Raw genomic sequence first — 14,740 nt, forward strand, 5'->3', positions numbered from 1 at the left:
CAAACATCTGCTTCCGGGTCGCCAGCCAGGCGGGGCCAGGGGCCCTAGGCTGCTGGATTTACCGCCGGGTTAGGCAATTGTCTTGCGCATGCGCGGTCTCTCCCTTGTGGTCTGTGAGTAATCCGGGGAACGCTTGCTTGCACAAGCTGCTGCCAGGTGCCTCGGGCTCTTTCTCCTGGAGAGTCACAAGTGTCTCAGGCATGGAGTCTTGTGTGCCGCCCACAGAAGCCTCAGCACCATCGGAACCCGTGGGAGAGTTTAGGGATCCAAGTTCACCAGCTTGAACTCTCATAGTCACCTTTCAGGGCAGAGTTTTCGTTTGGTTCTGTTTTAAAAAAAAAAAAAAAAGTTCAAACGTTCGTCAGTTTTGGCAAACATTTACGAAAGGAGTTAGAGCTGGAGAGAATATATATTTTGGAAAATGTGAGAAGCTTTATTTTTTCACTGTGGTCTTGTGATGCAACATTGTGTCTGAGAATGATTTCCATGTGAGACACTTCCAATTAGCATAGAACTAGATCTTTAATTCTTTGTGCAAAGGCTGGCTTCCTTGGTGTCATTTCTATCTAAATTCGCATTTTAGAGCATGGGTAATTTGTTTTTCACTGGCATTCAGTCCAGATGTTTCTTCTGTTCACAAAATGTTTTGTCTCCTGCCGCCTCTTTTTCTCATACAAGTATCCAAAACCCTGTATTCCTTCTCTCTTCCTTCATCAGTAATTAAGGTAGTTTTCATGCCCCCTTTAAACTTTCCTTGGGTAAGGAAGGCTGCACTGCTGGAGTACCTAGAGTTGCTATGGGAACCAGTGTTTATAAAGCTCTTACTGTACTTCACATTAGAATGCAAAACCAAATGCCAAGCACTTCTTTTAAGAAACTGAAGGGTAGGCGCTAGGGGTCATAAATGCCCTTTCTCCCAGCACTCAGGAGGCAGAGATGGGAATCTCTGAGTTTAAGGCTAGCCTGGTCTACATTGTGAGTTCTAGGGTAAACAAAGCTATATATAGTGAAACAAAATTGAGACAACTCTAAAAATGGCCCAGAGATAGTTCCTGTTTTGTTATTAGCATAAGACTTGTGGGGTTAGCTATCATTCAAACAGTTTCCACTTTACACTGAACTCTCTTGGAGCTCTTCATAACTATGTCTTTTAACAGTCATTGGATAAAATAGTGTTTTTCAAACTTAAATCCCTTTGCAAAGCCATGGAATCATTTCTTCAGCAAACTGTTGTGTAAATGAAAATTAGAATGTTTTAGTTTAAATAGTGATGGGCCTCACTGAAATCCTGACAGGGACCCTACCTTGAAAACCAACACATAGAGAATTGGGGTGTTAGTTCAATGGTAGAGCATTTGCCTTGTATGCAAAAAGCAGTTGAGTTAGATCTTCAGTGTGTATGTGTGTGTCACACACATGCAAAAAAATAAATTAGTCTTGACCTTCTAAATAAAATATAGAACATTGGTCTGGAGAGGTGGCTCAGAGGTTAAGCACACTGGCTGCTCTTCCAGGGGTCCTGAGTTCAATTCCCAGAAACCACATAATGATTCATAACCATCTGCAATGAGATCTGGTGCCCTCTTTAGGCATGGGTATATATATCATGTCAGAGTATCTTCCCAACAACCCAGTTCATCTGCACGTTTTACCGGACTTCCTATCAGTTCCCACTTTCCTGACAGGTGTAATCTTTAAGTCTTTTCTTGAACTCAGATTGTAAATAAAAATGGCCCTTTGTGCCAAAGGGAACAGGAAAATGCAAAACATTCAAACAAAACTTTTCCCATTTTTCAGACCTGTTTAAGCATGTGACCAGCACAAAGAACCCCAAAATAAGCCACTAAACTGGAATACACAGACAGCACTTTGAGAAGGAAAGAGTTACAAAAGTAGTAAATGTAGCAGACAACCCACCTTCTGAAGACTGTACTGGGGGAAAGTCTGTAAATAATCAGTTGGGGACGGGGTGGGGGGCTGCTTACTGTGAACCTTGAGCACAAACCTAAGCAGACGCTTGGGAGGCTCTCAAACCAATCCTGGACACAGCAAGGAACTGTACGTTTGTGCCTGTTGATTCTACGCCCCCTCACTCAAATGATTAGATGCTCTCCCATAGAAAGCCGCGCTGAGAAGCTCACTCCCAATCTTAGTCTTCTAACCTCTCCAATTTAGTACTTGGCTACCCTGAAAACCTTAAGCAATACTTAAGCTTGAAACTTGAGGGATACCACATTCCTATGATTTTTTTTTTCTGTTATTCCTTTGCGGTCACTTTAAGAGCTAGCCACACCCACTCCCCAACCACTTCTGACCTCCCTCGTCGCCATCTTCCCCTCTCTTGTGTTTGTCTCTTGTCAGGTGTACATGTGTCTTTGTTTTTCTCTATGTTTCTCTTATGTCTCTGTTTTCCTCTTCTTTAAGCAATAAATGTCTCCCTCTTCTTTAAATAATACTATGTCCTGTGAGCCTTTTATCCGCCGTAACCGCCCGTCTGACTCCCCCGGCCGCATGGCGCTGCCACCCTGGAGACCTTGCAGGGACCCACAGCCATCCTTGTTGGACTAGCAGCTGCTCTGCGAGCCGCCCGGGGCATCCCATCATCATGTCTTTTTAAAAGAACAATATTTGGTGCTGTGGACTTGAGAGATTCACCCACCAAGGACCGGGGTCCCAGCTTCACCTTTCGTCCAGGACTCTCAGCACCAACTTCCGGGATTGAATCGGGACCGAGGGCCTTCTCAACACCACCAACTGCCTGAACTCATTCCTACAAACAACACCAGCTTCTAATTGTAAGTTTTCTCACTCCAGCCAGCTTATCTGAGCCTTTTTAACCCGGGATTGACCGGTCCTCCCCGTGTTTCTGGGCGGGGGGGGGGGGGGGGGGGGGGGGGGGGGGGGTACTTCTCCGCCCCGTCGCTGGCGTTCATTACGGCTTGCATCCTCTTAAGCCCGTGCATTCCCGCACCTGGGGCCCAGGGCCTCCAGTCTTCTTCCTCTCTTATTTCATTCTTTTCTTCTTTCTTATCTTTCTCACAGATGAAAAGGCTGATCCGGTTCGGCCTATACCACCCCACACGTGGATTGGGGACGCTCACCTACGTTTCCTGGGTGGTCGATTCATTTGCATCTCACCTAAACGGGGAGCCGTTCCCCATAGGCTCGAGATGCCACGGTTTTTGCGGGTTTTTCACGGTCTTGACCTGGGAAAGCAAGTCATTCCAGCCTAAATATGCCTTAAATTGTCTGTTTATGCGGGTTTTTCACAATTCAGACTCTGGATAACAACCAGGCGGCCCCCGGGTTTTAAAATTCCCGCGGTTTTTCCATTCAAGCCACAACACGTGTCCGCCGCCATGTTCATTGGGGTCAGGTGATTTTATCACTAGATTCACTGAGAGCCAGATCATGCGACCAAGCTCTCCCACTGTTATGTATGTCCTGCCTTCCCTTCCCCCTCCTCGATGTTCACTGAAATCCTCTCCTTAACTGTGATTACAGGTGTTTTGCATAGTGACGCGCTTCTGATAGGGCCCATCAGGAACATGCAGTCTGCCTAATTCCTGTTCAATCTTTCTATGTATAATGATTGTTCATTTCATCTCGTTTCAGACTACAAAATCATAAACTGGTATGTACTTTTAAGCTGTTTTCTACCATTGTCAGTTCTGCCACTAATCTTGATGTTGCAAACAGTTTTTATTCTTTCTTTCTGTCTTTTTACAAATGTGGATCTTACCTATTAAGAGTCAGTACAGTCAAACTCAAACCCAACCTTCCAGACAGATTCTATACTGCAGTTATACCTAATAAACAGCCTCAACTGTTCAGAGATCTGGGGGATGTGATATTTAAATGTTTAATTATTTAAAAAACTTTTCATAACAAAAAGAGACAGGTTGGCTCCTAGCAAGCACTCTGTTTCCTCCGAGAAGACAGAAGACAAACTGTCAAAGACCAGTGTACATCTGCAGTTTGCTTCGACTGCTAAGCGCTGACCATTGGGCAAAAACTGCCTTTCACCTAAACCGAAGACCTCCAAACGTGGACAGAATCACTGGAATCGACAGCCTAGCTGCCCAGGTCAAGGTAGGCCTGTCTTCCTAAAGATTTCTTAGCCCACAGGGTCTTCTAAAGCCTGACAGGCTCTGCATTAAACAACAAAGGTCAAATGCAACCTTCAGCGACCAGGGAGGACTCAAAAGAGTAGCTCTAGATGCCAACCAAGTAAGTTCTCTGTCATTTTTTAATCAGTAACTCAAGTAAAATCTTATCCTTCTCAAAGATCTCTGACAGTCTGATAGCTAAGAGGTTTTGCCAGGTTGTCTCACCAAATAAAAATACTTTTCATTATAATTTCTGTTTTTACAAACCCAAGGAGTTCTTAATACAATGTATATGTCTAAAACTTCTATTTTTCTTATGAGTTCCAGGGAGCCGAATTAAAGAACCTACCATAAACAGGTCAGATACAAACCCCTCAATTCCCTGGTCCTAAAAATTTTTTCTCAATTTAACTTTGTCCTCTGTTCTGCCAATACTCTAACCAGGTACAAGGAACACCAGATATTTCCATGCCACAGACACCTGTCCTGTCGGGAGCAGAGACCAACTATGCCAGGATGTGACCAGCACCCAGCTTCTCTCGGATCTCCCCCCCCCAAAGACGACGCCCACAAATCAGCCGGAAGCAGCCTTGAGAATTCGCCGCCCCAATTCCTTCAAACTGTAATGTCTAACCTTCTACTTTTTATTATAAAAAGGATCTGGGAATGTTATTCCTTTGCGGTCACTTTAAGAGCTAGCCACGCCCACCCCCAGCCACTTCTGACCTCCCCCGTTGCCATCTTTTCTCTCTCTTGTGTTTGTCTCTTGTCATGTGTACATGTGCCTTTGTTTTTCTCTATGTTTCTCTTATGTCTCTCTGTTTTCCTCTTCTTTAAGCAATAAATGTCTCCCTCTTCTTTAAATAATACTATGTCCTGTGAGCCTTTTATCTGCCATAACCGCCCGCCTGACTCCCCTGGCCGCATGGCACTGCCACCCTGGAGATCTTGCAGGGACCCACAGCCATCCTTGTTGGACTAGAAGCTGCTCCGCGAGCCGCCCGGGGCATCCCATCATCATGTTTTTTTTTTTTTTTAAAGAACAATATTTTCTCACCTCTATAGCCAGATTACACGTTCTGATGACTCCTAGTCACTAGCATGACTCACACTGACTCATTATCTACCTTCCTAACATCTGCTGCCATCCGGACCTCCTTTAAGTAATCCTACTCACTTCTGCCAGAGTAATCATCCAAAATGTTGTCGTGATCATGACTGTCTCACCTGGAGACCCTTTGCTAGGCCTGCCTTTCACGACCATGTGTGAACACCTTTCACAAGGTGTGTTCCTAGCCACCCCTCTAATTTATCTCCCATAGCTTCAGCTACAACCACTTCATCTGTTTATTTAATCTATTGGAAGAGCCCTGTGCTTTCAGAAAAACAAATTCTATTATTTTACACAATAGGCACTTAAAGGAAGTTGAATCAAGATATGACTAGACTAAAGGAAAGGTGATCTGTTTAAAGATAAACTGATAGCTATGTGGTTAAAATGACAATGCAGAAGTCCCAGAAGGCACATAGCCAACGCCCTCAGGACTACCGCCTAGTCAGACAAAGACAAATGGCTACACCTGAATGTCTCTGCAGGAAGGACTTTGGAGTCCAGCCGTGATAGGAGGAGCAGCTTGAAGCCTTTTACTTAAGAAAAATCATATACTGTCTTTAAAATGAGAAGAGCTGAGATCACAGAAGGACAAAGCCTCTTGGCATCAAAAAGTTTCTGAGGTTTAATCTATCATCATCACGGCCGATCGCTCACAGTTCACAGGCAGACTTGGTGCTGGAGAAGTCGCTGAGAGTTCTACATCCGGGTCTGCAGGTGGCAGGAGAGAACAACTAGGCCTGGCTTGGGCACCCAGTGGCCCCAGCAACACACTTCCTCCAACAAGGCCACACCTCCTAATCCTTCTCAAGTAGTGTTGTACCCTGATGACTAGCATTCAAATATATGAGACTGTAAGAGGCTATTCTTAACCAAACCACCACATTCCCCCACCGTGGACTTATAGTCCTATCACAATGCAAAAATGCATTCAATCTAACTTCAAAAGTTCTCATAGTCTATTACAGCCTCAACACTGTTTAAAGTCCAAAGTCTCTTCTAAGACTCACAGCAATCTATTAACTATAACCCACTTAAAATATAAAAATCAAAAACCACATCATGTATTTTCAGCACAGTATATACATTACCATTCCAAAACATAAGGAAGGGAGCAAATGCTATTAATTGTTGAGCTAGCTCTCCAGTCCTTCCATGTTTCTTCTATTTAAAGTAAAGTCTAGGGAGCAATAGTATCATCTCATCTAAGAAAGTTCAACCATTTCGGCCGCAGGTGAGACTTCTTTGATGAGGTAACTGGGGGTTTAGGCCTTGTTGAACTCCCCTGAGAGTTCACATAACTTTCATCTGTTTTGTTTACTCCTTATAAATCACTGTCATATCTGTATCCATTTGTTATGTCTGTGTCAATTTGCTCTCTTTCTCTCTCTGTTTCTGTCCCTCTCTCCTCCCTCTCTGGGCCTCTCCAGACCTCTCCCTTATTTTCACAGATACTTCCTCTAATATAATTCTTACACATTCTGATTTATTTTAGAGTCTTCATTTAGTCTAGTGTTCTCAACCTCCTAATGCTGCAACCCTTTAATACAGTTCCTCATGTTGTGGTGACCCCAACCATAAAATGATTTTCATTGCTACTTCTGTAAGTTTGCTACTGTTGTGGTTCATAACGTAAATATCTGTGTTTTCTGATAGTCTTAGCTAACCCCTGTGAAAGAGTTGTTCAACCACCCAGGGTTCACAACTCACAGGTTTAGAACTATTGATCTAGGAGTCTAGAGTTTCACAAGCTGCTTTAGGATATATAATAACAGGTAACTTTTGTCCTTATAATAAAAATATTTCATTGGGAGGTCATTAGGCTTAGACAGTTCTTGTCTTAGTTAGGGTAACTATGGCTATGAGGACCAGTATCGAAGCAGCTTGGGGAGGAAAGGGTTTATTGGCTTACATTTTCACATCACTGTTCATCATTGAAGGAAATCAGGACAGGAACTTACAGAGTGCAGAACCTGGAGGCAGGAGCTGATGTAGGGGACAGGAAGGGGGACTGCTTACTGGCTTGCTCTTCATGGCTTGCTCAGCCCACTTTCTTATAGAACCCAGGACAGTCATCCCCAGGGATGGCACCATGCAGAATGTTCTGGACCCTCCCTTACCAACCACTAATTAAGAAAATGTTCTTAAATTTTCATAAATCCATGAACCTATCCAGCACTATTAACCCCTTGTCAACTTGACACACAGACACATCACCATTAAACCAAAATCTCCCCTTTCGTATTCATTCCCAAGATCTCACACTAAAAATGTAAATAACTTTCAAAAATCCTGCAGTCTTGACAAATTCAAACACATTAAAAGCTAAAGCTCTTTAAAATGGCCAATATCTTTTAAAATCCAAAGTCTTTCAAAAGTGACTCCTATAAAATTAAAACAAAATCAGTTCTTTCTTCCAGAGGGAGGAACCAGGGCACAGTCACAATCTGAACAAAGCAAAACCAAACTCCAACAGTGTAAATCACTCAATGTTCAGGTATCTGGAATCCACTTGTGATCTTTTAGGGTCCTTCAAAGGGTTTGAGTCACTTCTCTGGCTCCACGCTCTGCAGCACACACAATCTGTCTTTCAGGCTCCGCTGGCTCTGCTCCCCTGCCGCTGCTGTGCTTGGTGCTCATCCCATGGTACTGGAGTCTCCAAAATTGCTGTATCCCTTTGCTGTGACTGGGCTGTACTTTCACTAACAGTTTTTTCTAGACTCCTTCAGGGACTCCAGCCCTGCCACACAGTGTACAAGCTTCAGCTGCTATACAAACCCCTTCAAACCTTCAAAATCAACACCACCTGGTGACTCTTACACTACCAAGTTCAGCTGCCAGCACAAGGTACAGCCTTCACCACCAAAGATTTCACAAAGATCTGATCTATTTTTTCATGTTTTTTATTTATTATTATTACTAAAAACTATTTACATACTAGAGCCGGGCAGTGGTGGCACACACCTTTAATCCCAGCACTCGGGAGTCAGAAGCAGGTGGATCACTGTGAGTTCGAGGCCAGCCTGGACTACAAGAGCTAGTTCCAGGTCAGGCTCCAAAAGCTACAGAGAAACCGTGTCTCGAGAAAAAAAAAAAACCTATTTACATACTAACCACAGTTTTCCCTCCTTTCTCTCCTCCCACCCCCTCTCCCCACCTCCCCCATTTCCCCCCCATCCACTTCTCCTCCATCTCCACTTAGATGGAGTAAGGCCTCTCATGAGAATCAACAAAGCATGGTATATCAAGCTGAGAGGCAGGACCCAAGACTGCATCAAGGCTGAACAAGACGTCCCACCATAGGAAATAGGATCCAAAGAGCCAGCTCATGCATCAGGGACAGGTCTCAAAAGACAAAGCTTCACAATTGTCACCCAGATGCAGAGGGCCTAGATTGGTTTCATGCCAGCTCCCTTAGCTGGTTCTGATCTATTCGTAATCACTGCGAATTTCTCCACTCCAGCTAAGAGCATCAGTTGTCCCAGTAACTCAAAAGTTTCACTTCAATGGTGTCAGTCTCTTGTTAACCAGCAGGTGACTCTTCAGCCCCAGCTGACCAAACATGGCATATTCTCACACAAATGGCCTGGAAGCCTTTGCTTCCCTCTGGAATCTTACAAGCTAAGCCTCTATCATCCACACTACTCTCAACATCCTTATCCTCCAGGTCCTACAGAACACCCCACCAAGGTCTCAACACTCAATGGTTCCTCTAGTGCAAAGTTCCAAAGTCCTTCCGTAATCCTCCACAAAACATGGTCAGATCTATCAGAGCACTATCACACTATCCTGCTGCCAACCTGTCTTAGTTAGGGTTGGGGTTTTTTTTTGTTTTGTTTTGTTTTTTAGGTTTTTTTTTTTTTTGTTTTTAGGTTTTGCCTTACACTTTCACATTGCTGTTCATCACTGAAGGAAGTCAGGACAGGAACTCAAACAGGCAGAATCCTGGAGGCAGAGACTGATGCAGAGGCCGTGGAGGAGAGCTTCTTCTTATTGGCTTGCACCACTTTGCTAGCTCAGCGTGCTTTCTTACAGAATCCCGGACCATCAGGTCGGGGGATGACACCGCCCACAATGGGCCGAGCCTTTCCGCATCAATCATTAATTAAGGAAAATACCTTACAGGTCTGCCTACAACCTGACCTTATGGAAATATTTTCTTAATTGACGTTCCCTCCTCTCAGATGACTTTTGCTTGGTTCAAGTTAACATAAATCCATCCAGCACAGTTCCAGTGCCTCTTGTTCCTTTACAAGCAAACTGAACCCCAACTCAATGTAAACTGAAGCTTATCTAATCAGAAACTACCAGCTGAGAAACTTGGGTAATTAGAGGCTGCTAACTAACTCCCAACTAGGAGCTCTCCACCCTAACCAGTTAAATATTCCCCTCTCGGGGGCACACAAAACTCTCTGCGCTCTGGTGCTGTCCAGGCCATGAAGAGCAGAATGCTTATGGAATGATTAAGGCAGCGTCATCTTGTGTGTTTGCTTAGATGGTTCTCGGCCCTCTGCCCCCCTCCCAACAAGTACATCTGCCTTGACAGTGTTTTTGAGGTTTCCATGCCTTGACTATGGTCCTGATGAACTAACCAAAATAACAAAAGTAAATTAAAATAACTAAAAAATATACGTCAAAAATTGACGTGTTGTGTCTAAAATAATTACTATGCTCTGCCAGGAGTGAACATTTAAGGTTATTCTGACCCTCATCTGACTTTGATGTAAATGGTGGTGGTCTTTGTGGGCTTTTCCTTTAAAATTCTGTACCTCAGAGCCTGAACACCAGGAGACTTTTCAGAGGCACAAGCCCATTTTTGGTCTGACCATCAATAAAAAGTGCTTAAAACTCTAAATTGACATAATTAGCATGCTTGTCAATGACTCTCTTACGTGGATCAATCTTTTCACTTAAATAAACCCAAATTTTCATGGCGTCTACATTTATCTTTAAAAATATTGACTTTTAGTGTTATTATTTATTGCTAAAATATTAAGAAAAATATTTCTTAACATGTTAAAAAAAACCATGAGCTGAGGGTGTAGTTCAGCTACAAAGCTTTACTTAAAATATGTGACCCCTTGGCTGGAGTATCAACATCACACACATAAAGTGTTTCTAGAACAAAACATGAAGAGACTATGTCACTACATTTAATAAACATACCTGCTTAATACACTGTAATGATCCATTCTCTGTGTGAAAATCAGTTTACAACAGACCACAGTCAGCACTGTGAGAGCCGCTGCTTCTGCCTGTGCCAGGCCAACAATTTGCCAACTGTGGCTGAGAAACATGATAGAAGCACAGAGACTTAAGTGCTGGATATTAAGCTATAATTTTGTATAGAAGCTTTCAATAAAATAGTCGAGGAAACAGAGTCAGTATTATCAAGTACTTGCTTGAGGAAGGAAGAAAACCTTTTAGTATTATGTCACCGTAAGGAACCCTGTGGTCTGGGCAGATTAGCTGACAGCTGTGTAAACAGTTGCTGTAAACTTAAGTCAGAGCTAGGGAGGCAGCTCAGTGGATCAATTACTTGCCATACAAATGTAAGGACCAGAGTTTAAGTCACCAGAACCCATTTAGAAGCTGGCTGGCATAGTGACCTACCTTTAATCCCAGGACTCAAGAGGCAGAGACAGGATCCCTGTGGCAAGCTGACTAACTAAACTGGCTAAATCTCAAATGAACAATTTCCAGGTTCAGTGAAAAACCCTGCCTTAGAAAATAAAGTGAGCCAGGCGGTAGGGGCACAGGCTTTTAATCCCAGCACTCAGGAGGCGGAGGCAGGAGGATGTCTGTGTGAGTTTGAGGCCAGCCTGGGCCATAGAGTAAGTTCCAGGGTGGGGTCCAAAGCTACAGAGAAACCTTTTCTTGAAAAAAAGAAAAAGAAAAAAAAACAAAGAAAGAAGGGAAAGAAAGAGAAGAGAAAAAGAAAAGGAAAATAAAGTGGAGAGTTACCAAAGAAGATACACAATGTTGACCTGGCTTCTATGTGTGCATGTATGCATGGAATACACACAGAGCAATTGTTCCAGAGACGTTTGCTGACTTCAAGAGAGTTAAAGGGAACAGAAGTGTGGTGTCTGATATATGATTTGAGAGCTCATCTACAAGGAACTGTGAAATATTGACCACATCACTTCCAGGCCTAAGCCCAATGTTCTAAAGTTCATCCCAGAGAAGTATAGCCATATTCACCTCCAGAACACCATTCATTCCAGGGAGTTATAAATGTATTTCACCCCAAGAAGAGTAATTTCCTAGTTAATGGTGTGTACTACACATGTGTATTCCACAGAAATTCGTCCCTTAATACACAGAGAACTCAAGGGTAAGTGTTCTGAGGCCATTCAAGTTCATGATCACTATGTTACACACAACCAGAATCTTATGCTAAATTCCTGAGTGATTTCTCTTCTAGTATGTATTATAAATCAATCAGAGATTGATGGTATGTATCTCTGTCCGAAGACCTTCACTATGGAATCTTCTCCCACTCCCAAAGACTTCAAATGACAGAATTAGTGAAATGTCTTTCCTAAGCCCAGCTCTGTGTGTTTTATTTAAAGGCATCCTGCCGTGCGTAGCACCTCATTCAGATGTGCCTAGGTCCTGAGAACTTAGTCACGTTCTCCTGCAAATAGATCTTGGAAGTGTGTTTGGAGGTTACATTTTCCCTTCACAAAGGCTGTTCCTCCTCTGTCTCTTCCTTGATCAAGGACACAGCTTTAGGAAGGGCACCTGTGGAGTGGGGGGGGGGGGGGAAGCAACAGCTGCCTAGCCAACCAGATCATCCAAACCAATTGGCAGTCAATGGGTAACACATCAGAGCCAAAGCATCTCCACACAATACCCTTTGGTGTGCCTCGCATTCTCCTGGGGATAGTAGATACAGGTCTGTGTTACATCTATTTCTGGTTCATCATTAAGAAGGACCTGGGTTTCCACTTACTAAAAATGTTCTAATCTTTTTTAACTCACAGGGTTAGAGATATGGCTACGCAATTTAAAGTGCTGATGATCTTACACAGGACCTGAGTTCTGTTCCCAATGCCCATGTCAGGTTGCTCACAGCGACGTGAACTCCACCTCCAGGGGATCCAATATCCTCTTCTGTCCTAATGGGTACCTGAATTCATGTATACATTCCCATACCCACGAGCTAAAAAAAAAAAATCCTTCCAAACATTTTATTAAAACTAGTTTTAATAAATGTATTTCTAGACGGAATATTTGGTGGTTCTGTTGCTAATTATTTGTTGAACCTTAACAAGGTTTGGGTATGCCCAGCATTCTGGGGGAGAGTGGGAAACACACCTTTCTCAATATTATACACACTCTGCAAAGGTCTCCCAGGCTGGGCTTCTCTGCCTCTTTAGTTTGGGTTTTATTGGTTTTTTTCTAAGAACATTTTTGACTAAGAAAAAGAGAACAGGGTAAATTTTCCTTTAATCTCAAAGTTCAGGGTTGATGCATGTGAAATCAAGTGTCAGCTATAAAATAAAGCTATTTTCTACTCCCTCGGAGTCCAATGTTCGTCCTGGTCTCACATGGCTGTCTTCTTACCTTTCAATTCCCAGGACAAAAATACCTCATCACCAAGGATTTTCCTCCCGCCCCCTCTAATTATGTTCTCTGTAAAGCGCCCTTAGGAGCATTCTAGTATCCAAGAAAGTCAAGCTTACTATACCTCAAGGCAACATTTCGAAAGTCTTCACAGGAAAGTTTGCCATAGAGTTTGTTAGAAGGTTTAAGCTCACACTGAAGGAAAGGAATTACTCTATGTTGGAGACTGTCAAAAATACTAAATTTAAAATACTAAAGTGTGATTGGGTGCTGGATCCCTTGATTAGTTCCTTAATGAACTCTCTAGGATGCAGGAGGGTGGAGTGGAGCTGAAGCCATTCACTCATATTAACTGGGAGGGGTGATGTCTGATCATTTCAATGGCCGACATCATATCCTTCTGGCAAACTGGATTTATGTGTCTAATTTTATCACATTCACGAAGTGACCTTAGCTGATAGTTTTGTGCTGTGTGTCTGCTTGTGTTTGACAGGAGAGCAGCATAGAAAGTACCAGGACTCCTAATTAGCAGGACAATTTACCCTCCTCAGTCAAAGCTCTTATCATGTGTAATGTTCTTCACAGTATGAATCAGTACCAAGCAAATATGTAACATCAATGTTTTTATATGCCCTGGAGGGACTATCATGACTGGTAGTAATACCGTGCTAAGTCTAAAGCACAAACATTACTGTGGTTGGCAGTAGAGACAAGGCTGACTGGTCCAAATATCCCTTCTGGGGTAGATTAGCAGGCTGCTTAAGTTTGCTCAGTGAATCTGCTAGGAAACACTCTCCAGTATTACCTTTCCTGGCGTATCATCATTAAGTCCAACAAAGACTTCTCCAGTGGCCTTTCCTTGCCTACAATCATCAACGCTGGATGAGCTAGCTGGGAACTCAAAGAAAGCAGCTCAGAGAATGGAGGCAGTATGGAAGTGGCCTTGGAGGTAGCTCGGCTACTAAACAAGCACAGCCGCAGGCATCGGCATGTGTCCTGGGGAGGGGTTGATCCCACAGGTGCCGCATGAACCAAATCACACAGAAGAGTGGCTTGCTCTACGGGCACCTGATGTGGGAGGTGATGTACGCTGTGGATATGTTTTATTGTCATTGGTTAATAAAGAAGCTGCTTTCAGCCAATGATTTAACAGAATATAGCCAGGCTGGAAAAGATAAATAGAGAAAAGAGGCAGAGTTGAAGAGATGTTATGTAGCCACTGTAGGAAACAAATGCACTGGAACCTTTCTGGTAAACCATGAGCCTCGTGGCAAAATATAAAATAATAGAAATGGGTTAAGATTTAAGAGCTAGCTAGAAATACGCTTAAGCTATTGGCCAAACAATATTGCAAATAATAAAGTTTCTGTGTGATTATTTTAGGCCTGGGTAGCTGGGAACGAAAAAACATTCTCTGTCTACAAAATGTAAATGAAGAGAAACAGGCTAAATTAAGTTATAAGAGCTGGTGGGGGGGCTGGAGAGATGGTTCAGTGGTTAAGAGCACTGCCTGCTCTTCCAAAGGTCCTGGGTTCAATTCCCAGCAACCACATGACGGCTCACAACCATCTGTAATGAGATCTGGTGCCCTCTTCTGGCCTGCAGGCAGGCATACACGCAGACAGAATATTGAGAATACTGTATACATAATAAATAAATAAATCTTTTAAAAAAAGTAAAAGAGCTGGTGGAACAAGCATAAAATAAGGCCAAGCATCCATATTTGATAATGTCTTGATTTGGGAGCTAGTTGATGGTGCAAGAAAGCCTGCTACAGCTCACAGAAGAGCCAGGTCCTATGCAGGGGCTGTCATGTTACAGGGTGCCGCATGTTGCTACTGTGTACTGCACTGCTTGCTGCTGACAGATGCTGGGGGAAAGGAAAGATGCCGAGAGGCTTGCTACCAATCGTTTCATAATGGTTACTAGATAGACAATGGATACTAGT

The 14,740-nt window shown here is 43.2% G+C and overlaps 1 long non-coding RNA gene across 1 annotated transcript; it reads left to right on the top strand.

The window, feature by feature from the left end:
• The first annotated feature begins 7 nt into the window (after nt 1-7).
• LOC148120059 (uncharacterized) lies at nt 8-4,976 on the top strand. The gene is made up of 2 exons (XR_015734741.1): nt 8-2,795; nt 3,043-4,976. It is a non-coding gene; the product is annotated as an uncharacterized LOC148120059 (long non-coding RNA).
• The last annotated feature ends 9,764 nt before the right edge of the window (nt 4,977-14,740 follow it).

The sequence above is a fragment of the Myodes glareolus genome, chromosome 13 (genome assembly GCF_982192425.1).
Source record: "Myodes glareolus chromosome 13, mMyoGla1.1, whole genome shotgun sequence".
Taxonomy (NCBI): Eukaryota; Metazoa; Chordata; class Mammalia; order Rodentia; family Cricetidae; genus Myodes; species Myodes glareolus.